This window comes from Eptatretus burgeri, chromosome 5 (assembly GCF_056783735.1).
Source record: "Eptatretus burgeri isolate ZD-2024b chromosome 5, Ebu_testis_v1, whole genome shotgun sequence".
In the NCBI taxonomy this organism is placed as follows: domain Eukaryota; kingdom Metazoa; phylum Chordata; class Myxini; order Myxiniformes; family Myxinidae; genus Eptatretus; species Eptatretus burgeri.
This window is the reverse complement of record NC_140965.1, coordinates 103888852-103912765: the sequence shown is the minus strand read 5'-3', so window position 1 is coordinate 103912765 and position 23914 is coordinate 103888852. Positions and strand designations below refer to the sequence as shown.

General features: G+C 35.0%; 1 protein-coding gene across 2 annotated transcripts in view; it reads left to right on the top strand.

Moving 5' to 3' along the window:
- The window catches only part of LOC147027096 (uncharacterized), a 547644-nt gene that overhangs the window by 261264 nt on the left and 262466 nt on the right, over positions 1 to 23914 (top strand). The window lies entirely within an intron of this gene.

Sequence of the window (23914 nt, the reverse complement as noted above, 5' to 3'; positions counted from 1 at the left end):
AACCATGGTCGCCTCTTACGACACAGGGATCATGGCATGAAACTATGATATATATATATATATATATATATATATATATATATATATATATATATATATATATATATATATATATATGCAAATCGTATTCCAAAAGTGATCTTGCATGACAGACTTCAAATTGGTAAAATAATCATGAGCCATCCATGCAAGCAATACAGAGATCCATTGAACGATCCATGAAAGAAATGCAAGATTTACCAAGCTGCTTGGTAAGATAATGCACAAGACAGAAGCAAGTGATAGATTTTAATTTGTGATGGACCCACTAAATTTTAAGAGGCATGAATGGAAGGTCAGTTACAAAAGTTTATCAGAAATAAATATCCATCAAGATCATTTGACACCGGAATAACATACTACAATGTGTGTGGATGCCCCTGCAATAATATTGTCGGATTAGTTTTCCACGCTTGCATTCATCATAGAAGGCAGAATGACAATGAACCATTGTAGATGGAAACTCTCTTGCACCCCCACCTCCTCCCTCTGGACTCCCACCCCACCCATTCCACTCCTTCCCACCTCCACCCTTTCCCTCCCTCCTCCCACAAAGGTAACCAGAGTTGCCTGGGATCTAACGTACATCGATTGGACTACCACAATTAAGCACATATTCAGAGACAAACATTTTATTTCTCAAACTCCAAAATACTTAACAGAAATATCAACAAAATTGAACATATTATTGTAAGGTTCCTGGTGTTGGCTTAATTGTTCGGGTGGTGGGCTTGCAATACCAGTTGGTATACTCAGGCCCAGAGTTCAAATCCTGCTTGGCTGTTGAATTAATACCAGGTGGGGTTGACTCAGCCTGTCATCCTTCTGAGGTCAGGAAAATGAGTACCAGCTTGCGTGGATGATTGAGCCATTCAAGTATCCTGTGTTGGAGTGGAGACCCATCTAGGATTATACCCAATAGCCCAGGAGGCTGCTTTGGCAGCACTAATGCTCTGTACAGAGTATGGGCCCAATGGATTTGGATTATTTTTCTGCTTATTAGAATTATAAGCTGATTAGAATTATATAAGAATTATTAGATTATTTGGATTTGGATTATTTGTGTGGACAATATTGAATGTTTTTCCATCAAGGGACAGAACATGTAAATTGTTTGGTATTCCAACTCGAGAGCAGCCCACATATCGTTGACCACGTGAAAAAGATATTCGAAATCTGTATTGTTGTATGACAATCGGAACGCATTTTGTAAACAACTACATAGGTCTACAGATCAAAATTGCTCAATTTTTTTAATTTTTGCAATTGAGTGGAATTTTTTCAGAGTAAATGAATTAAAATATTATTACAATAAAATACTATCCATAGGGGTCTGGTGATCTTTTTTCCTTGTGAAGCACAAGGCTGCGAGTAGCATCATTGATTGAGGCAGTACTGCTGATGCAGTGCCCCTGTAAGTTAGAGCAGGAATTTGGAATTTGGTCAGGATGCCTGGAATAACTCCCATACTCTTCACAAATGACATTGCGAAGGGATTTTAATGAACACCAAGTAATTCCGGCAGATATGACATCCAGTTTTGCATCCTACTGAGGGACGGCACGCGCACTGATGAATCACCCTGCCTGTGAAACAGCAGGATGATAGCGTATAGCTGTGTTCAGATTCAAACCCATGATAGACAGCTTAGAGCAAGTGTGCATACCTCTTGGCCATCCTACTGTGGTGAGAGAGAGGATGCATTGCTTTGTAGCCACAGAAAACATTTTTCAATTTTCTCTTGAACTCATAGTTCACTTTACTCATTCTAATCCTTTAATTTTTTTTTGCCTTCCATTTTTTTTTTTTTTTTGCCTTTGATATACTTCTCTCACTGATCTCATCTGACCACCTCCTGAGTTGCATATCATTTTGAGATTGTAGTAAATTATTTTTCCATTGTTCAATTGATAACCATCAAAGTTTTCAGTCCATTCAAGGATATTTATTATTTTATTTACATCCTCGAACTTACGAGTTTTTAAATTGATTCGCTTATTTGTTTTATTTACCTTTGTTTTAGTTATTTTTCAACAAGACTTATTTGATATTTTTCATGTTCATTATGTTTTCCATTTATATACCAAGACTGAGATTTTCTCCACTCTTTAGTTTGATTAATACTTGGTTCAACCATTTATATATTGTGAAAAACGTGGTGGTAGCCCTTAAAAACCCTAACTCATCTTCCCATCATTAAAACTTGTGTCCATATGGAACACAATCTATTCTAATCACTCGATCATACAATATCCATATGGAACACAATCTATTCCATTATCTAAAATAAATCTCTTATCATCAAAGGCTCCTAATGCCTTTTTATTTACTTCTTCACTATATCTTCTTCTTCTTCTTTCGGCTGCTCCCGTTCGGGGTCGCCACAGCGGATCATCCTTTTGATCCACATCGTGATTTGGCACATGTTTTACGCCGGATGCCCTTCCTGATGCAACCCTGGTCGCCTCTTGCGACACAGGGATCTGGTACACCTATTTTAACCGGGGTATACACCAGGCCCAGTACACTGGTACTCATTTCGCCAACCTCGGAAGGATGACAGGCTGAGTCAACCCCCTGGTGTGTTAATTCAGTGGCCCAACGGGGCTTGAACTTAGGACCTTTTGGATCCCAAGCCGCTGCCCTAACCACTGCGCCAACACCAGGCTCATACTTCTTCACTATATATCTCATGTTTATAACTTCTTATTGTATTTATTTTCCTGTATTCTTCTTTCTTATTCATCAAACAATTATAATAATTTCGAAAAGTTATTGATTTCTTTATTACATATTTATTTATTCCCTTTAACCTTTTATCAATGTGATCACCATACTTGTAAGCATATGCCTTTGCTCTCAATCCAATAAACTCACGCATTACTTTTCCACCCAACTCATCCTTAAACTTACCAATAACTTTTTCATTCTTTTTTGAAAATAACTCGCTCTTCTTACGAAAATTATTTGTATCATATACTCCAATATTTTTCTTCATATCTTTATAATCATCATCAGTTTTTATATCTAGAATAAAACTATCAGTGTCCATATACAATGAATCATTTTCACCATACTCTTTCTTTAAATCATTATGCGAATAATCATACATCAATATCTTTGATAAATCAAGAACTGCTGTTACAATATAAATTGGTTTATCCATTACAATACTTTCCTTTTTCATTTGAATAGCAGAAAAGTTCTGTGAAAAAACCTCTTCTCTCTCAAAACTTGGTTTATTTATCAATCTTGAAGCTTCTTTCCAAGATGTTGCGAATCTAATGTTTTGCCTGTTTCTAACATTTTCCATAGTCTTTCCAAATACAGCATTATTCATGAATTTATAAAAGTCCCCTTCAAATTTTACTTTTGTATTTGCTCTCATATCTGTATTGAATTTAATATACTTTTCCATCCAAGGACTTTGTTTAAATTTTAAAACTCTATGAATTTTAGCGACTCTCAGCCCAGCAGATAAATATTGTCTCAAGTTCCTTTGATGCAAAACATATCCCTCTTTATCATAGAATGTTGTTAATAACTTTTCTGTTGATTTACCTTTGACAGTAAAACTTTTATGATAATCACTTAACCATTCTTTCTTTGGGGTTTCTTTCTCACAAGCAAAAGGAAGGTCTTTATGCTTATTATGAAGATCACTCGGGTACCTCAAATCAACTTCAAAATAATAACCTTCTTCTTCCTCATTCAATTCCTCTTGAGAAGAAATAACAATATTCATCAAAGTTTTTTCATAATCCTTTTCTTCCACCCACTCTAGTTTACCATAAGGCAGAGATTGAGACATTGCCCATCCATACAAATTATGAGCATCAAAATACATCAAATAATTACCATCTTTTACACGCTCATAATTTGGAAGATATTTATTATTTGCTTGAGCATATCTTTTTGAACATACTTGTGATATTCCACCTCTCTTGGACTTCTCAATCATCAAAAGCATATCTACATCATTGATTAAATCTATATCTTGTTTTGCCATTTTCAACATTGCACTCCAAGCTAAACCAGGAGCTGTGAAATAGTGGGCAGGATCTAATCCATAACAATTTTTATAATGACAGAGTGATCTAAAAGCTTCAAACACATCAGCTAACAATAAAACATCTGTTTTTAGATATAAATCATGATATTCTCCAAGGTTCTTTATTTTAAATATTTTCCAAATTTCTTGCGTGTGTTTATATTCCTTATCACTTATCTCTTCTTCATAAAGGTTATTATAGAAACTTTCTTTTGAAGGAAGTTGTGTTTCATTAAATCTCATAAATAAATCCATATAATCATAAGTATAAATTCCCTTTCTTGTAAGAATTTTCTCTTTACTTTGAATTTCATTCCTTATTTGAATTTCCTCTCCAGTTAGAATTCCCTCTTTAATGAGAATTTCATCTATAATCAGAATTTCCTCAATAGTTAGAATTTCATTCATTGTTCGAATTTTCTTTATAATTAGAATTTCATCTTCAGTTGGAATTTCTTCATTAATTTCCTCATTAATTAGAATTTCCTCTTTACTTTGAATTCTCTCTTTAATCTAAATTTCCTCTTTAGTGAAAATTTCCTCTATTGGAAAGAATGAATTAAGATTTGGAAAAGAGCCCATGGAGCTTAGATTTGATGCAAGGTTGGCTTGTGGTGTACCCATAAACTTGTAAGAACCTAGAAACCTAATACGAGTTAAAGGTTTTGTGAATATCATTTTTGTAAATGAAATATACTTTTGACTTGTGTTTGTTATGGCAGAAATATTCCCTGGTGTTTTTGAAAGTTTATTTATAAATAGATGTGTATCATAGTTGGCGCTGTTGTGAAGAAAGACTGGAATAAAAGAAGGTAATTTATAATTAAGGTTAAAACAGGAATGAGCGGGACCTCTATATTTACCAGAAAGATGACAATGATCCCTAACTTTAGACTCTTCAATTTCCTCCTCACCAATCTGACATATTGTTCTTTCTAAATTCTAATTTTTCTTCTTCGGTTAATTTCATCGGTTCATTTGTTTCTTTCATTAATTTAGTTAGTCTTATACAATCCTTTTCTAATCATTTTACAAACTCTTGTGAAGCTTTTTTTCCACTATAATATTCAAGTTTATTATACATTTCTCCAACAGATGATTTCATATAATAACAGAAACCACAAGGAATATGTTTTTGATATTTATTTGTATATGATTCTTTTGGATTAGGAGAAGCAGTATTTATCTTTTTAAGGATACATTCAAAATCAGCGTATATCACAAATGGGTGCATGATAGATTTATTATAATCTTCAAAAGAAATCTTTTCACCAGGTTTAGGCATTGTAATTACAGCTGATTTATGATTACTACAATATTTTGAATGTTGTTCTAATCGTTCTTTTGTATGAAATGAATTAAGACATAGCTTACAAGGATATATTTTGTTTGCTGTTCTGAATACCTGAGAAGAGATTAATCTTGATAAATTACTGATGTATGTATTATGTGAATTCTTTCCAACACTAAAATATAAAAGATCAATGTGTGTTGCTTCATTTTTTAAAGTTGTTTGAAATTTTCAACACCTGAACTTTATTCTCTCGAGTTAATCCATATACATTAATGGAAAGATTATTATTTTCTCAAATTTAGGAATATCTGTTAGTGGCATTGGGAATTTAAAATCTTTAATGTCCAAGGTGTTCTCATATTTCATATATTGTTTTACTCTTTCTGAATTACATTTTGGTGGATGTAAGTGAGCAAGAACAGACCAGAGAAAACATTTATTATCATTGTTCTTTATATTAACAACTGCCTTCTTTCGTTTTATTTCTTTTGGTAATTCAATATAAGAAGAAGTTTTAAAGGGTTTGATTTTAGAATGTGTAGATCTAAAAAGATGATTTTTTAAAAATTAAATCCACTTCCTACCACTGTATTATCAACATCCTCCTCTTGTCTTGATAGTTCTTCATAAACCCCACGATTCAAAAAATCTTGAAATGATGTTATAAAATGAAGATCTGTTCTCATATAAGGAGTTTGTTCTTCATCTTGTCTTTTCATATTCATTTTCACTCCCACATAAAACTTCAAAGTTTTCATTTCTTTTAATGTCTTTTTAATAACTTTTTCAACATCAGGTTTCACTCTTTCAATTGATTCAGCTATTGATGATGGACCGGGTTCTCCAAATTGAAAAATCCTTATTTTTATATGCCCTTTAAATGCTCCATCAGTGTTTTCAATATAATAGTCACCCTTTACTTTAAAATCATTTTTCTTGTGTTTTTGTGATTGAAGATATATATTACAACTACTCTTCAAAACATCCTTTGAGCAGATATCACAATGTTTTTTTTCCAACTCAAGAGGAGATATTTGATGAATAGATTAAATTATGTTTGTTGGTTCGGAGGTGTTTCAATAATGTTTATATTCATGATTGCAAACATCGCAGTACATTGTATTCACCATATTTATATAATAAAAGTTTGCTTAAACTAAAATTCTCTTGATGAAAATTTAGTTAAATTAAAAGGTGAATCTGTGCTTCAAACCATTTTATCCTCCAACTTTTTTCACTTAATAAATACAATGCTTAAAGACACAAAAGACAAGTTTCAATCAAACTCGTCATTTGTAAAAGATACTGAGAAATATGTCAAGGATGTAAAATTGAACAAAGATACATATAACAACTTTTGGATAAAAACTAATTATGGTGGATAAGATGAGTTCTTCAATTTCCTTCAGTGGAAGGGCTTTTAGTATACTTGAAAGAACATCCATGAAAGTATCTCAAACAAAAGTTTCTCCTCTCCTTCTGGTAATATATTCAAAACTAGAAAAAGCAATGAAACAAGAAAAAGTATCAAAAAATAAAAACCTTATGGATGAAGCTTTAGAGAGAAAAGATAAGACCATCTGTAATATGCAAGGAGAAATTTGTATTTTTTCAACAGCCCAAAAGATGTAAATCCTGATGAAATAAAGGATGTTAACATCTCAGGTGAAATAACATTTCGTTCAATAGTAGTGAAGGATCATTTTAAAATTACCTTTAACATAAAAAATGTAGCAGTTGAATCTGTCAATGAAAAAAAGTATATAGATATCGATGGTAATGTTTTTTCGACTAATTAAATATGAGTCAATATTCAACTGAAGATTTTGAAGATTATGAGAGTGATTATGATACCGAGAGTTTGCATTCAAACGATAGTTATGATACCGAGAGTTTGTGTTCAAACGAGAGTTTTGAAAGCAGTTTTATAGATGATTCTAAAAGTATCGAAGATAATATCGAAGATGAATTTCAGGTTAAGTAAAGTTTTACTTTATAAATATGATAGACTTCCCTGATTCTCCATATGACAAATTTGAGAATTGTCCTGCGTGTGAAAGACGGGGATTAAACACAGAATCAAAAGCCTAGAAACAATGTATATTTTGTGATTATCTTCTAATTAATGATAATAAACAATTTAAAAAGGAAAATAATTCTTTTAGATTTACACCAAAAATGAATTACTTTACAAGATTGATTCGAGAAATGAATGTAAAGTATGAGAGTGATAACACACCTTTCCTTACAAGGGAAGAAACTGAACATATTCGAGTAATGTTCAAAGAATATATTATTCATGGATGTGATTTTCAGGGAAATACCAACACAAGATATTGCATAAATAAAACAATGGATTATCTTGAAATTAAACCTGAACTTAGGATAAAATAGAGTTTCTAAAAAAGCTGGCAATAAATTAAATAACCTGTTTTCCAAATATATAAATGAATGATTTTTTACCCATTTGGGAAAATAAGATAAAATTTAACAATCATAAAAATCTTCCAAATTCATTAAGATGTCTCATAGTTGGTTCAAGCGGATGTTGAAAAACCTGCTTACTTTTGAAGATGCTCCTGACTCCAAACTTTTTAGATTATGATAATTTAATAATTTTCACAAAGTCGAGTTTTCAACCAGAGTATCAACTACTCTCACAAGGTTTTAATGCTGATCTTCAAAAAGAAGATATAATCGGTTTATTTAAACTTCAAAAAAACCGAAATGATTAAACATTGAAGATATAATTCAACTATTTTGTGATACACAGAGATGTAAAAAGAAATCAAAACCGATAACTTGTAGTCTTAGTGATAATACGGATGATATTCCGTCTCCCCAAGATTTGGATAAATCTAAAAAAAAACTCGTTATCTTTGATGATTGTGTTTATGAGAGAAACCAAACGGTAATGGACAGCTACTACACAAGAGGGAGACATTCGTCTTGTAATTGTATTTATCTTAGTCAATCATACTTTCAACTTCCTCGTCGTTCCATCAGAAACAATGCCAATACTTTTATTTTATTCAAGTTAAATTCAATAGTTATAAACAATTTTTGGAGAGACAATTGTTCTCCATTATGCAGTAAAAAGGAATTTGGGGATTACATGAAGCACACGACTGAAAAATATAAATATATTGTTGTGAAACAAGATGAGATATTAAATGATATTTTCCAATAAATTAATGGATGCGAAAGAAAGAGCAAGAAGATTTAACGAACATCAAGAGTTGGTTTCAAAAGTTGTAAAACAACAGGAAGACATAAAGAAGAAACGCAGACAGAAACTAACCGGCGAAGAAGCATTTGAAAGAAAACAAGAGAAATTTTTTAAACCACTTTTAAAAACTTCCCAAGAAAAAAAATTAAAGATGTTTCCACAGTTCCCACTGTAGAATATACTCCTAAAAAACTTCAAATGTTAAAAGATTTTGATCAAATGACTGAGGAAGAATTAGAGCATTTCGGAGAATTAGAATATGATGACGAAGGTTTATTTCAACAACTGGAAGAGATTAACGGACCCCCTGATTATATTGTGAATGCTCTTCAAAACAATGAATATTCAGCGGATTCAAAAACCAAAGCAGGACTCATCCCAACAGAACAACCAGCAATATTTCATCTTGTTCAAGAAAAGGTATTGATATTCAATGATGAATTAAAGTTCTTGGGTTCTGCTAAACCCCCTGTTAAACTAACTCCAAGATTAATGTTTCTTCTCACAAAATATGGAAGACAAGGTTCAACTGTGGGGGATGAATCAAAGTATCTTGATAAACCATTGGAGATGAAAAATAATGATGATAGATTATATATTGATCTGCTGAACACTCTTAATTATAGGGTTAGTATTTCTGGTAAAAGTAGGAAAAATGAGAAGGAGAAACACATTATTCAGGCTTTAAGTATCCTTGGTTCAGGTATTAGTTTTCTTCCAAATGTCCCATCGCAATTAGTTAATAGACTGTTATTGTTGTTAGGTAGTAAGAAAGCTGGAAATAACATTTGTTTTAATGAAGCATCAGCCATTTTAGACCAGTTGATGAACATGAAAATAATTAATAAATCTCATATAAAGACATTTTATCTGATATTAAATAAAATGAGAAGCACAATCCTGAGTTTTAATTTCAAAACAAGCGACCACACATCTTCATTCCCATACCCACTACAACTTGACCCAACAAAAGAATATGAGGCATCTTTATTGTCCATGGAAACTTATAATACCTTATTTAATATATAATAACTGATAAAAATGAGTTTAGTTATAATCCGGGAAGTGGATACAAAACGATAACAGTCTCACCCGGAGCATATGAGATTTCTAAAATATCTTCTGAAATTGCTCATCTTATGAAAGAACAGGGTGATGAACCAAAAAATATTGTTATAGACATTCAAAAGCATACTTCAAAATCAACGATTAAACTTAAAAATAACTACTAGGTTGATTTCACAATTGATCATTCATTTAGAGAGTTATTGGGTTTCTTCTCAAAAAAGATTGAAACTAATGGGATGTTTTACAGTGATAATGTCATTCAAATATCCTCAGGAATAAATTCTGTATTTATTCACTGTGATTTCATTGATGGTGCTGAGATGATGGAATGAAAACAAATACAATATTTTTATTCAGTGCATACTCAACCCCAATTGGTTATAAATTCAATATGGAACCCAAAAATTTGGTTTATCTCCCTGTATCAGGAAAAAACATACACAGAGTAAATTTTAGGATAACCGACCAAGATAATCGTATGATTTCTTTTAATGGGGAAGTTATATCCATTAGAATTCACCTTTGTGAAGTTTTCCAATAAATAAATACGATGGTTATTGTGAGGAAACATGAGTTGGGAAAATATAAAATAATTACAGGGGATGGGATGTTCCTTTCCCCATACTACAAGGGTGAAGGTATGTATCTTGGTAGAGGATACTATAAACCCAAGAGACAAAGGGGTGTCGGACATCAATTTAGAGGAGATGGGATAATTGATACTCTAATGGGTATCGGTTCAACTATTATTAAACATAAAGAACTAATTGGTTAAACTGCTTCTGCTGTGGGAAATGTAGCAGGTGCTATAAAGAGTATAAATGATGCCCAAAAGGAATCTCATAATTTACAAGCAATAAAAGAAATTTAAAAAGGCAAAACTCAGTTTTCTTCCCAAGAACGACAGAAAATAATTCGAATACTTGGATCAGGGTTTCAAAAGTTTTAACATCTTTTTTCCGAAATAAATACAAGTATGGAAGCAATTGATCATATCTATGATTTGGATGATACTATTATCATCTCAAACTCCACTAAAAAAGAAGATTACTGAAAGGTAAATGCAAGAACTGGAACAGACTGGAATGCAAATGGTACAAAAAGTTTTGAAATAAATAATCAACAAACCTATTTGAATCTATCCGAAAGTTTCTTGTCGTGTAAATTAAAATTCACTAAGGCTGGGAATAACACAAATGCTACACTCGTAAATGATTTCTTCTGGAAAATGTTTGATAGTGTTCGTTTGTTCATTGGAACACAAGAAGTTGAAGCGGTTGATTATGTTTCTGCTGTATCTGAAATGATGAAATTTACACTATATACATTCAGTGATAGAATGGGAAAGGGGGCTGTCGAAGGTTTTATTCCTGATATGTCAACGGGAACAACTACAGACCCTGGATATAGTCAAAGGAAAGGAACGTATTCTGATGATACAAAAGCAGTTAATAGTTTTACTGTGGCAGTTCCTCTTAAAGGAATATTTGGATTTTGTGATCATAATAAAGTTCTGTATGGTCTTAAAATTAGATTTCAACTACAAAGGAATGATAATGAAAATGCATTACTTTTTGGTGTTGCTATTGCTTTTGGTGATCAGAATAAATTTGTAATTGAGGAAATGAGTTGGTATATTACTGAATATACTCCGAATCTTAAAACAGAAGAGATGATGAATAGAAGACTTGACTCAAAGAAACCAACCAATATTGTTATATCATACCTCAAATACCTCAAACCTCAAAAGATCATACCTCAAAAGAAGATGTCAACACGTTAAACTAAAGCAAACCACTTACACGTGGAATTTGGGTGTTCTGGAAAGAAAGCCATGATATCTGTGGATCATTTTTTAAAAAGCAGATGGCGATACTGCTACTGATAAGAATAATGCATTGAGTGATAATGCTATGGTGAAACAACTTCATGTTTCTCAAGATGGAACATTTTATCCACGAGATAGATGTGAAATTAATTGGGAAAAAAATGATTATGCTGAAGCATACAAGTCTTACCAAAAGGTGTTTGAAAGTAATGGAAATAAAGAACCTATTTTGGATATGACAGCATTTAAAAGTTTGTATACAATCTATGCATATGACCTGGGTGCGCAAAGGGAAACTATAAAGTCCAATCGAGTGGATGCTTCCCTACACATTGAAAGAGGAGCGAGTGAAGAAGTTGATGCATATTGTTTGCTTTTGGAAGAAACAGAATTACAGATTAATACAGATAATGGTGTTATGATTAGTCTCACATAAATTTTTGTTAAATAAATGAGTGGCAAAGTACCAACTGGGGTATATGTTAATCAAATCAATCTTCATAAACTATCATCTTGTGTTCAAAATCAAAAGCCTTGTACGATTAACGTCAATACAATTCAGAGAAAAGGAGCAGTAAGAATTGATGTTTTGCTCACAAGAGAACAGGTTAAAATCTTGAACGATAATTAAAATGCTCACTTATAATTAAAACGACAAAAGCAATGTTGAAAAAAATATTCAATAAGAGAGATGACTGGAAGATTTCTCCCATTTCTAATTCCTTTATTTGCTGGTTTAAGTGCGGTTGGTGCATTGACGGGTGGTATTTCAACAGCGGTGAAAACTGTCAACGAAAGGAAGGCTCAACTCCGGGCTCAAAATGAATTGGAAAGACAAAACAAAGAGTTGAAGAAACAAATTAGTGGAAGTGGTGTAATTGTAGATTTTGCTGAAAAACTTGAGGGTCTGCCTGAAAAAGCAAGATTGTTATTTGGAGATTTTCTTTCTTCTATCGCACAAGCAGGTGTAAGATTAACGAAAAGGGGTAATGGATTATATCTTTCTCATAAATAAATGAGCATTGATGAGTGGTTTAAAGAATTTGGATAGAATTCAACATCAATTTTACAACTTGTCAAATATTGTTAGAAATTAAAAATTCATCATGTGGATATTTGTATGAGAGATGAATTAACAAACGTGCCTCAACATACAAAGAATATTATTATGAACTTCGAAGATAATAATGGGAACGGTTCTCATTGGGTATGTATTTTTAATAATCAAGACAAATCTTATTTTGATACTTTTGGTCTTCCTCCACCTGTTGAAGTCATAAAATTCTTACAGAATGGTGTTTATCAAATATTTCAAGTCCAAGAATTAAATTCCAAGTGTTCTGGTCAATTATGTCCATATGTGTTCTTTCAACTCAACAAAAATAAAAATTTTTATGACATTATTTTTAATCTAATATAAATGACTTATGTTGGTAAAATGGTGTATCTATCTTTGGTGTATCCCAAGAACTGGATCTTGATTTATCAAATTATTACACAAAGGCACAGGCTGAACGACATAAATATAATATAACCAAAAATATTAATATGAGAAATGCTTTTAAATTAAAAAAATTATCCAACCCCGACTGACGCGAATGACGTGGTGAGATAACGTGATTTATCACAATATATATCCTTAAATAAAATGGCCGTGTATTCCAAAGATACAGAAGTGTTGATTTTATCTCCAGGTCATACAGAATTTACAGTTCAAATTAAAATAAATTTTTATAAAGAAGGGCGTATCATTAGTATGATAATAGAACAATGGGGGTATGATATGAATGATTTAGGGTATAATTGGTCTTTTAAAATTTACCTGGAAGACCTGGAACATTTAAATCAGTCTCGTAAGGAAGAATGTTGTCCACTTGGTATGGAGAATGAGTTTTGTGGAAGCACGATTGGTAAACAACAAATAAAAGAATTTAATAATGGTAGATATAATAATGGTTTTGCCCGAGTTTGTATCATGAAAACAGACAAAAACAGGATTATACAAAATGATTTGACGATGGGAAGATGGGGAGGTTTTTCGTGTCATAATATTATTCGAACATATATTTCTAATACAAAAATGACGGCAAGAAGGCTTCAAGAAAATTATCATTTCCGTGTCCAAGCATACCTTCAAGAAAAGGGTATTCGGTATTTTAATAAATCTGTTCTACAACATAAGAATGAGGTATTTTCAATAAAAGATTGGCATTATGCTGATGTTGATAAACCGACAACTTTAGATTTAATTAGAATGTTAAATAATGAAAAAATTCTAAAGTCAAGAAAACGTAAGGCTCTTTTAGAAATTCAAAAGAAATTTTATTGGGTTCCTGTTGTACAAAAAATTATTTTGGATACAGGAATAACAAGAAATCCTGATGAATATATGTATGATATTCTATGGGGTGTAAGCGATTCACGGATAGTAAGGGACGAGGAAGTTGAATAGAGAGAAGAGGAGGAAAAGGAGAAGAGAGAGAAGTAGGAGAGGGAGAAGAAAGAGAAGAAAGAGAAGGAGGAGAGAGAGAAGAGAGAGAAGGTGAGAGAGAAGAGACAGAAGGAGAGAGAGAAGAGAGAAGGAGGAGAGGGAGGAAAGAGCGAGAATGAATAAATATGAAAATATGGAAACCAGTGAGATTAAAAAAAGATTGGTGGTATGACAAAAAATAACAACCCACCGAGGAGGAAAACAAAGAATTGACAAGTCCATTTGCAGTATTTTCGACAAGACCGTTGACATCATTTTCATGGAAAGGATATTGGTGTTAATTCAAGTTTTTATTTTTTCTTAAATAAATGGAGTCGAGAGTGAAGGCATTTCTAATGATTTTTTTTATGTTTTAAAAATTAAGATTCAAATGTGCTTGTTGGAAACCAAAAAGGTTTTTGCACTCTGTCGGAATTTTTCTCATAAATAAATGAGTTCTTGTCTCAAATGTAAAAAGAAAACTAATTAGAAAAATATCTCATATTTTAAAAGTAAAAATAATAAAGGTTATACAAAAAGGTCTTTGTTCGTTGTGTGGTTCAAAAAAAAAATAAATTTATCTCCAAACACAAACTCGGAGGAGATATCCAAAAGTTTTTATCAGGAAGTAAATTTACAACTACTGGAATACCAGGGGAATTACATCTACCAGGGTATTCTTTCTGTGGTCCATGCACAAACTTGGATAAAAGATTAGATGAGGCAGATAATCCAAAAGCATGGAGTAAACCCATCAATAGGGTTGATGAAGTGTGCATGAGGCACGATATTGATTATGGGAAGACCACAACTTTAGAAGAAAAGCATGAAGCCAATAGAGAAATGTTGTATAATTTGTCTCTGATACAAAATCCAACCCTGAGAGAAAAATTTGATCGGTTCATCGTGAAGAAGATGATCAGTGCGAAATTGAAACTTGGACTTGGAAATTCAAAAAACTTATACGCTCTAATGATGTCATTAAGATTGAAGAGCAATGAGCTGATGAATTACATAAACCAACATTCACAAAGTTTCATAGAAGGAAGGTTTATTCCAAGGAAGTTGATTATATCTGGTCCGCTGATTTGATTGAACTCAATAATGATAAGGGGTACAAGTATGCTTTAACCGTTATTGATTTGAGGAGTAGATACTCATGGGTTGTCCCTTTAAAAAACAAAACAGATAATACTCTTATGTTAGCCTTTCAACAGATATTTAATAAAAGTAAGAGAAAACCTAAAAAATTGTGGACTGATGAGGGTAGAGAGTTTTATAACAAGACATTTATGAATTTTCTAAAAAATAACAGTGTTACATTATACAGTACCTTTAATGAAGGGAAGGCCGTTGTTGTTGAACGTTTTAATCGTACCTTAAAAGAGAGACTAATTAAAAAATTCACACAACTCGGTTCACAACAATGGTCATCTTTTATTCAGGATATTGTGGATAAGTATAATTACACGATTCACACGTAAACGAATATGACACACTCAGAAACATTTGCAAAATTAAATGATGAAAAAGAGATTAATGTCAGAAAACCTAAGTTCAAAGTTGGTGATATCGTAAGAATATATAGGTGGAAATCTCATTTTGAAAAAGGTTATCCGAAATGATGGACGAACAAACTTTTTTAAATTGTTGATGTAATAGATACGGTTCCTTGGACTTGTAAGATATATGATTTGGAATGGGAAGAGATTTTAGGTTCATTTTATTCACAGGAATTACAAAAGACAAAACGAAGCAGATAATACCCATGGGAGCAATGGGTTGTCCCTTCACTCCCTCCAACTATACACCTTTGTGGACACTAGAGGGCCAAGTCCGTGGTGTATAACAGTATATAATGTGTGTCAAGGGGGACGTTCTTAGATCTGTGAACCCCAAACACAGAATCCTCAACTGAATATTCAAGGCTTAACTTTTGTTTGTTGATGTGTGTGTGTGTGTTTGTATGTGTGTGTGTGTGTGTTTGTGTGTGTGTGTGTGTGTGTGTGTGTGTGTGTGTGTGTGTGTGTGTGTGTGTGTGTGTGTGTGTGCAATGGCAGCAAAGGGTTGGCGCTTCACTTCCTCCTACTATATACCATTGTGGACACTCAAAGGCCAAGTCCGAGGTGTAAAACAGTATATAATGTGTCAAGGGGGACGTTCTTAGATCTGTGAACCCCAAACACAGAATCCTCAACTGAATAGTCATGGCTTAACTTTGTTTGCTGATGTGTGTGTGTGTGTGTATGCATGCATGTGTATGTGTGTGTGTGTGTGTGTGTGTGTGTGTGTGTGTGTGTGTGTGTGTGTGTGTGTGTGTGTGTGTGTGTGTGTGTGTGTGTGTGTCAACCCTCACATTCAAAATCTCAACCCCAACCATCACATTCAAAATCTCAACCCCAACTCAGTCCTCGCCCAACACAATGTCTTTTTCAAAATGAGAATTCCATATATATATATATATATATATATATATATATATATATATATATATATATATATATATATATATATATATATATATATATATATATGTATATATATATATATATATATATATATATATATATATATATATATATATATATATATATATATATATATATATATATATATATATATATATATATATATATATATATATATATATATATATATATATATATATATATATATATATATATATATATATATATATATATATATATATATATATATATATATATATATATATATATATATATATATATATATATGTCTGTCTATCAGGTTCGACTGTCAGGTCAGGTTCGATCAGTGACCTGCTACAGGTACCATGTAAACCTGTACTAACCTGTTCCATGGTCAGGTTGTCGGCGACTAAACCGTCTCCCCCACCAGGTTTTCTGGATATGGACACCCAGCAGGATTAAAAACAAAACCTGTCAAAGGGCGGAGGAGCTCCTTGTGAGCCAACGGCCATCCATATCTAGTGCCCAACTGTGTCTGCGGACGTCCTCCTGCAGTTGGGTCACTTCTTATTAGGAGGTTGGTGGCAGGATTTGCACTCCGGCCACCGTAAAACCCTTCATTCCGCAAAACGCAAAAACGCAAAAAAATCTGAAAACCCACTCTGTGGGAGTACCTCCTGTGCAGCTTCCCTTCGCAGGGCAGCTCACCGGATGACGGGATTGGGGCAAAGCCTTCGGGACCCCCAATCTTTGATAGGAGGGAAACCACGGGGTAACATCCCTGGGTCAGATTGCGGGAGAGTGTTTCGGAGTGGTGCTGAGTTGTCGTCCACCAGACGGCGGTCTCCTTTGGTTAAACTGAGGCGGTCCCTTCGGGTGGGTGCCTGGAATGTCCTATCCCTAAGAGAGGATGATCACCTGTCTCTGTTATCATCTGAGCTCAGGCGTTTGGACATCGGGATTGCAGCTCTCTCTGAGGTTCGGAGACCGGATTGCGGCGAGATAATGGTGGGTGGTTACACCTACTATTGGTCTGGTCGCTCTGATGGTTACCATACCCAAGGAGTTGCTGTAGCTGTGTCCAATAAGCTGACCCCAATGATAATTGAGGTAACACCGGCCAACGAGCGTATTATGAGATTAAGGATTCGTCACTCGTTAGGTGTCATTTCCCTGGTCTCTGTTTATGCTCCAACTGAGACGAGTGATCTCACCATGAAGGATGCATTCTACGCCACACTCGAGTCTGTGGTTGATCAGTGCCCCAGACGAGATACACTTCTAGTCTTGGGGGATTTCAATGCATCGACTGGAACTGATAGGGACGGTTATGAGGTGTATGTTGGTCCCCATGGGTCAGGAATTATGAAACAGAATAGCACTAAGTTCCTTGACTTTGCAAGAAGTCATGGACTTAGGGTGGCTGGTTCATGGTTTCAGCGCCCACAAGCTCATCGATGGACTTGGTATTCCAACGCTGGTGGTGTGGCAAAGGAGATTGACCATGTCCTCATTGACGGTCATTGGAGGTTGATCCAGAACTGCAGGGTCCACCGGAGTGCTCAGTTCCTCAATACTGACCACAGGCTTGTTGTTGCAACTCTAAAGCTGCACCTTAAATCCTGGAGAATGGTACCATCCCAGCCGAGGCTGGATGTTGCCAAGCTCAGGGATGAGAGAGTAGCTGAGGAGTTTGCGAACAGGCTGAGTGGACACTTGGGGGGTCTGGGTGCTTTGGGGGGTCCTGAAGAGTTGTGGAGCGCCTTCAAGACCACCGTCCTTGATGTTGCCGGTGGATGCCTTGGAGCTCACCGCAGGGCAAAGAAGAATTTTGTCTCTCAAGGGACACTGGATACCATTGACCAGAGTCACAGGGCCAGGCTGAATGGCAGAGCTGAGCTGTTCAGGGAGCTGAGGCGTAAAACTGTACGTGCACTGAGGGTGGACAAGGAGGCCTATGTGCGAGGAATCTGTGAGGGGGTAGAGCATCACCTGTGGACAGGTGATTCTCGTCCCGCTTACAGGGGAATTCGCGCATTACGTTCATCCAAGCCCATCCCTCGGAGCACTACAGTTCGAGCAGAGAGTGGTAGGCTCTTGACAGAGGAGTCTGAAGTGAAGGCCCGCTGGGCCGGTTACTTTGAGCGGTTGTACCAGGCTGGTCCCCCAACTGTCGAGTTGGACGTCAAGGGTGTTACAATCCCTGTTGCTGACCCTCGAATCAACTGTGGTCCACCTTCGCTTGTGGAAACACGGGCTGCGGTGAACCAGTTGAAACGGGGCAAAGCTCCAGGGATCTGTGGCATCCATGCCGAACTTCTCAAGGCTGGTGGAAATGCTGCACTCGTGTCGTTGCATGCAGTTTTGTGCTCTGCCTGGAACACAGGCATCATCCCAACTGACTGGAAGAGGGGCCTTGTTGTCCCTCTCTGGAAAGGGAAGGGTGATCGCCAAGACTGCAACAACTACCGAGGGGTGACGCTGCTCTCAGTGCCGGGCAAGGTCTTTGCACGGATAATTCTCTATAGGGTTCGCCACCATCTGCTTGAGCACCAGCGTCCAGAGCAGTCAGGCTTTACACCTAAGAGGTCAACGATTGACCGTATCCTTGCACTTCGTGTCCTCACCGAACGCAGACGAGAGTTTCGGCAGGGGCTGCTTTCAGCCTATGTTGATCTCTGTAAAGCGTTCGATTCAGTGAATCCGGATGTCCTCTGGAGGATTCTTGGTCTTCGTGGGGTGCCACCAAAACTGATCGATCTGATGTCTGAACTCCACTCTGGTACTGAGAGTGCTGTGAAGTGTGGTGGTACATCTCTGACTTATTTCCAGTTGTTACTGGAGTTCGTCAGGGATGTGTACTTGCCCCCACACTTTTCAGCACTTGTATGGACTGGATTCTAGGGAGAATGTCGGAGAGATCAAGTTGCGGTGCGTCATTTGGGAATGTCAAGATCTCGGACCTTGACTTTGCAGATGATGCAGTCATCTTTGCAGAGACTTTAGACATCCTCTTGGGGGCCCTCGAGGTGCTGAATGAGGAGTCGGAGCCATTGGGATTACGGGTTTCTTGGGTCAAAACTAAGATCCAGGCTTTCGGTGACATCTTGGATGCTGCTGTCCTGTCTGTGTCTGTTTGTGGTGAGGATGTTGAGGTCGTGGAGAGATTCACTTACCTTGGCAGTGATATTCATGTCTCTGCTGGCTGAGAGTCAGAGGTCAATAGACATCTGGGTCGGGCCTGGGGAGTCCTGGATTCACTGGATCATGGGGTGTGGCGCTGCCGGTACCTGGCATTGAGGACGAAAGTCCGAGTCTTCAGGTCCTTGGTACTTCCAGTCTTGCTCTATGGGTGCGAGACTTGGACTCTGACCAAGGATCTGAGACGGAGACTTAATTCCTTTGGTACCAGGTCTCTTCGGAGAATCCTTGGCTATCGCTGGTCGGATTTTGTGTCCAATGAGCGGTTGCTGAGAGAGACTCGGATGAGATTTGTTACCTGCATAGTCCGTGAGCGTCAGTTGCGGCTGTATGGACATGTGGCTCGTTTTCCTGACTCTGATCCTGCTCACCAGATTCTCTCAGCGAGGGAGTCTCATGAGTGGAGGAGGCCAGTGGGTCGACCACGTGCCTCATGGTTGCAACAGGTTGACCATCATCTCAAGGAGATGGGGATGGGCCTGGCATCTGCCTGGGGGATGGCCAGACGGAGGCCCCTGGAGTACCGGCGGAAAGTGGACGCAGCGACGTGCTGTTCTGGCACATGCTCCCATACCTGACCTGATATGTATGTATATATATATATATATATATATATATATATATATATATATATATATATATATATATATATATATATATATATATATATATATATATATATATATATATATATATATATATATATATATATATATATATATATATATATATATATATATATATATATGTATATATATATATATATATATATATATATATATATATATATATATATATATATATATATATATATATATATATATATATATATATATATATATATATATATATATATATATATATATATATATATATATATATATATATATATATATATATATATATATATATATATATATATATATATATATATATATATATATATATATATATATATATATATATATATATATATATATATATATATATATATATATATATATATATATATATATATATATATATATATATGTATATATATATATATATATATATATATATATATATATATATATATATATATATATATATATATATATATTTTTTTCTCTTCTTCCAATTCTATATATATATATATATATATATATATGTAGAAAGTGGGAGTAAGCCTGTGTGTGTGTATATATATATATATATAATTTTACGTTTTTTTTTTCTCTTCTTCCAATTCTGTCTTTTAAGGCTTTCAGGTTTGATGACGTAGAAAGGGGGAGTAAGCCTGCACTTTCTTCCCAGAACTTTCTTGATCTTGCTCCCATCAAGCACCATCCAACAAAGAACGACATCGATAGGTTTAGATCCCAAAGAGTGATAGCATTTCAAGTCTCCAAAATAAACCCAACTTTCCAAGTCTTCAAGGTATAACCACATTCCTGTTGAGTTTCCAAGATATGTATCACATTGTGAGTTATCAAGCCAGAACCCACATTTCAAGTCTCCAAAATAAACCCAACTTTCCAAGTCTTCAAGGTATAACCACATTTCTGTTGAGTTTCCAAGATATGTATCACATTGTGAGTTATCAAGCCAGAACCCACATTTCAAGTCTCCAAAATAAAACCAACTTTCAAAGTCTCTTAGGGAAAACTCATTTCCTGATTTTTTTTCAAAATTTGTCAGTCTCCAAGGTAGTTCCCATATTTAGAACCATCTTGGCAGAACCCTTTTCCTGAGTCTCCAAGGTAGTTATTTAAACCATCAAGGCAGAACTCATTTACTGATTTTTTCAAAATTTGTGAGGTCTCCAAGGTAGGTTTCATATTTAAAACCACCAAGGATAACTCATTTACTAATTTTTTCAAAATTTGTGAGTCTCCAAGGTAGGCCCCATATTGAGAACCATCTTGGCAGAACCCTTTTCCTGAGTCACCATGGTAGTTATTTAAACCATCAAGGCAGAACTCATTTACTGATTTTTTTCAAAATTTGTGAGTCTCCAAGGTAAAACTTGTATTCTGGCTCATCAAGGTATAACTCGTTCAGTGGGTATTGTTTTCATAATTCGCAATGAGTACTATTGCTCTAAAACTCTTTTTCGGGATTTTTCTGGTCTCCAACGTATAACTCTTTGGTTGGGCCATCAAGGTCGAGCTCGTTCTGTGGGTCTTGGTCCCTCATAAGGTCTTCAACCAAGCCAACAATTTCTCCCCAAGTTGTAGCAAAAGCAGTATTTTCATATTGTATTTCAGATACAATTTCCTGTGAGAGAAAATAAGAATGTATTAATTAAGTTATTTGATTATTAAATGAGTCGATGCTTAAAAGTAACTGAAAATAGGAAAATACAAATCTTACCTCAACAGATAAAAGGTTTGAATCCAGTTCATCAACTTGAAGGTTTCGTTCCAGACAAATAGTCGATCTGCAAGCAAACTCATCCCACTCAAGGCCTATCTCGTTCTGTGGGTCTTGGTCACTCAGAAGGTCTCCAAGGTATAACTCGTTGGTTGGGTCATCAAGGACGAGCTCGTTCTGTGGGTCTTGGTCGCTCATAAGGTCTTCAACCAAGCCAACAATTTTGCCCCAAGTTGTGGCAAAATCGGTATTTTCAGATTGTATTTCAGATACAATTTCCTGTGAGAGAAAATAATAATGTATTGATTAAGTTATTTAATTATTAAATGAGTCGCTGCTTAAAAGGAACTGAAAATGGGGAAATAAAAATCTTACCTCAACAGATAAGAGTTTTGAATCCAGTTCATCAACTTGAAGGTTAAGTTCCATACAAATAGTCGATCTGCAAGCAAGCTCATCCCACTCAAGGACAGTACAGCACTCCATTGTCAATTTTTTTTTTAAAATGGAGTCTGGGTTGAACCTTTTATAGAGAAAGACTGGTGGGGGTGGTTTCCTTTGGAAATTCCCTGGGCAAGCCCAGGCAAGCCTTCGTTCGGAAATTTTTCAAAACCATAACATTGTAGAATTTTCTCGTGATTTCTTTGAGTCAGAGATGAACTGGAAATGATGTAAGAGCAGGTGGGGCCAAGTAAAAGTGGGCGGGGCTTAGGAAAAGTGAGCAGGACTTATTAAAAAGTGGCGGGCATTTATAAAAAGTGGGCGTGGCTTCTGCAAAAAATAATCTGAGGCTCAGGAGGTGGTCAGATGAGGTCATTAGGAGAAGTATATCATTTCCTAATGACACAAAAGGGGTATCTTGAAAAATATAAAGATTAAAATGTTTTATTTTTAAATATTTTAGATGGGGATTATTGTCTGAAGAAAATTAAACTATTCAAGGAATTTGAGAATGAACAAATGTTTAGAGGTTCAATGAGTGAGCGAAACAATATGCTTTGGTAATTTGAAAAAGTGTGTCCCTCGGCTTACATGCTTCAGATATTTCTTCAGAATCACCTTTAACAAATCACATTACTACTTTGCTCCTAGAATAAATCTTTATCTTATTGCATTGGTTATTTGAATAGAGTGCCCCAAGGTTAAAAGGGGAGACAAATAAATATACCTTGGGATAAAAAGGGGTTTTACTTTTTAGGGGAAAAAATATGAATCGCTGAAAATCCCCCATTCACTTACATGGAGAAAAGTGAGCCAGAATCAGTATATTCACCCTACAGGCATTTTAGCAGAAATATTTGGTCAACCTCCCACAAATTGCAACAAAAGCAAACTCAACAGATTTTGATTCCTGGATATGTCCTCAGTGACAGAAAAAAGTCCTAAGGGATCCCCCGGGGGGAAAGTCCTGAAATCATGGAAATCCAATATGGTCGCCACCTGGCTTCGCGGAAAATGAGAAAATTGTAAAGATTGCCATTTTAAAATGTAAATATATGTTTTTCTGCATTCTAATTGTTTCTAGTTATGGTCAGTATATTGATATACAAGAATAATTATTTTTAAAAAGTGAAATGTATTGTGGGTAAAATAAAATAATTATAGCTTTTTTGTCCAAAAATGTCAATTTTTTGTCCCGAAAAAAAAGGAGTGTTTACCTGATACTGATTTTGGCTCCTGGACAAAAAAAATTAAGAAACGTTGAAGACACAATTTGAAATCAAGTCTATGGCAATACAACATAATTATGTAAATTATTGAAACATGACAAAATTCACAATTCCACTCGGGGCGATAACATCTGCCTGACGCAGGTTTCAAAATGAAAATGAAAATTTGCATTAAACTCAGAAACTGCATCCATTATAAACTTACTATCCATGTTGAGAAAAATCAAGCGTATTAAAGTTAGAACTCGACAATGTCGTC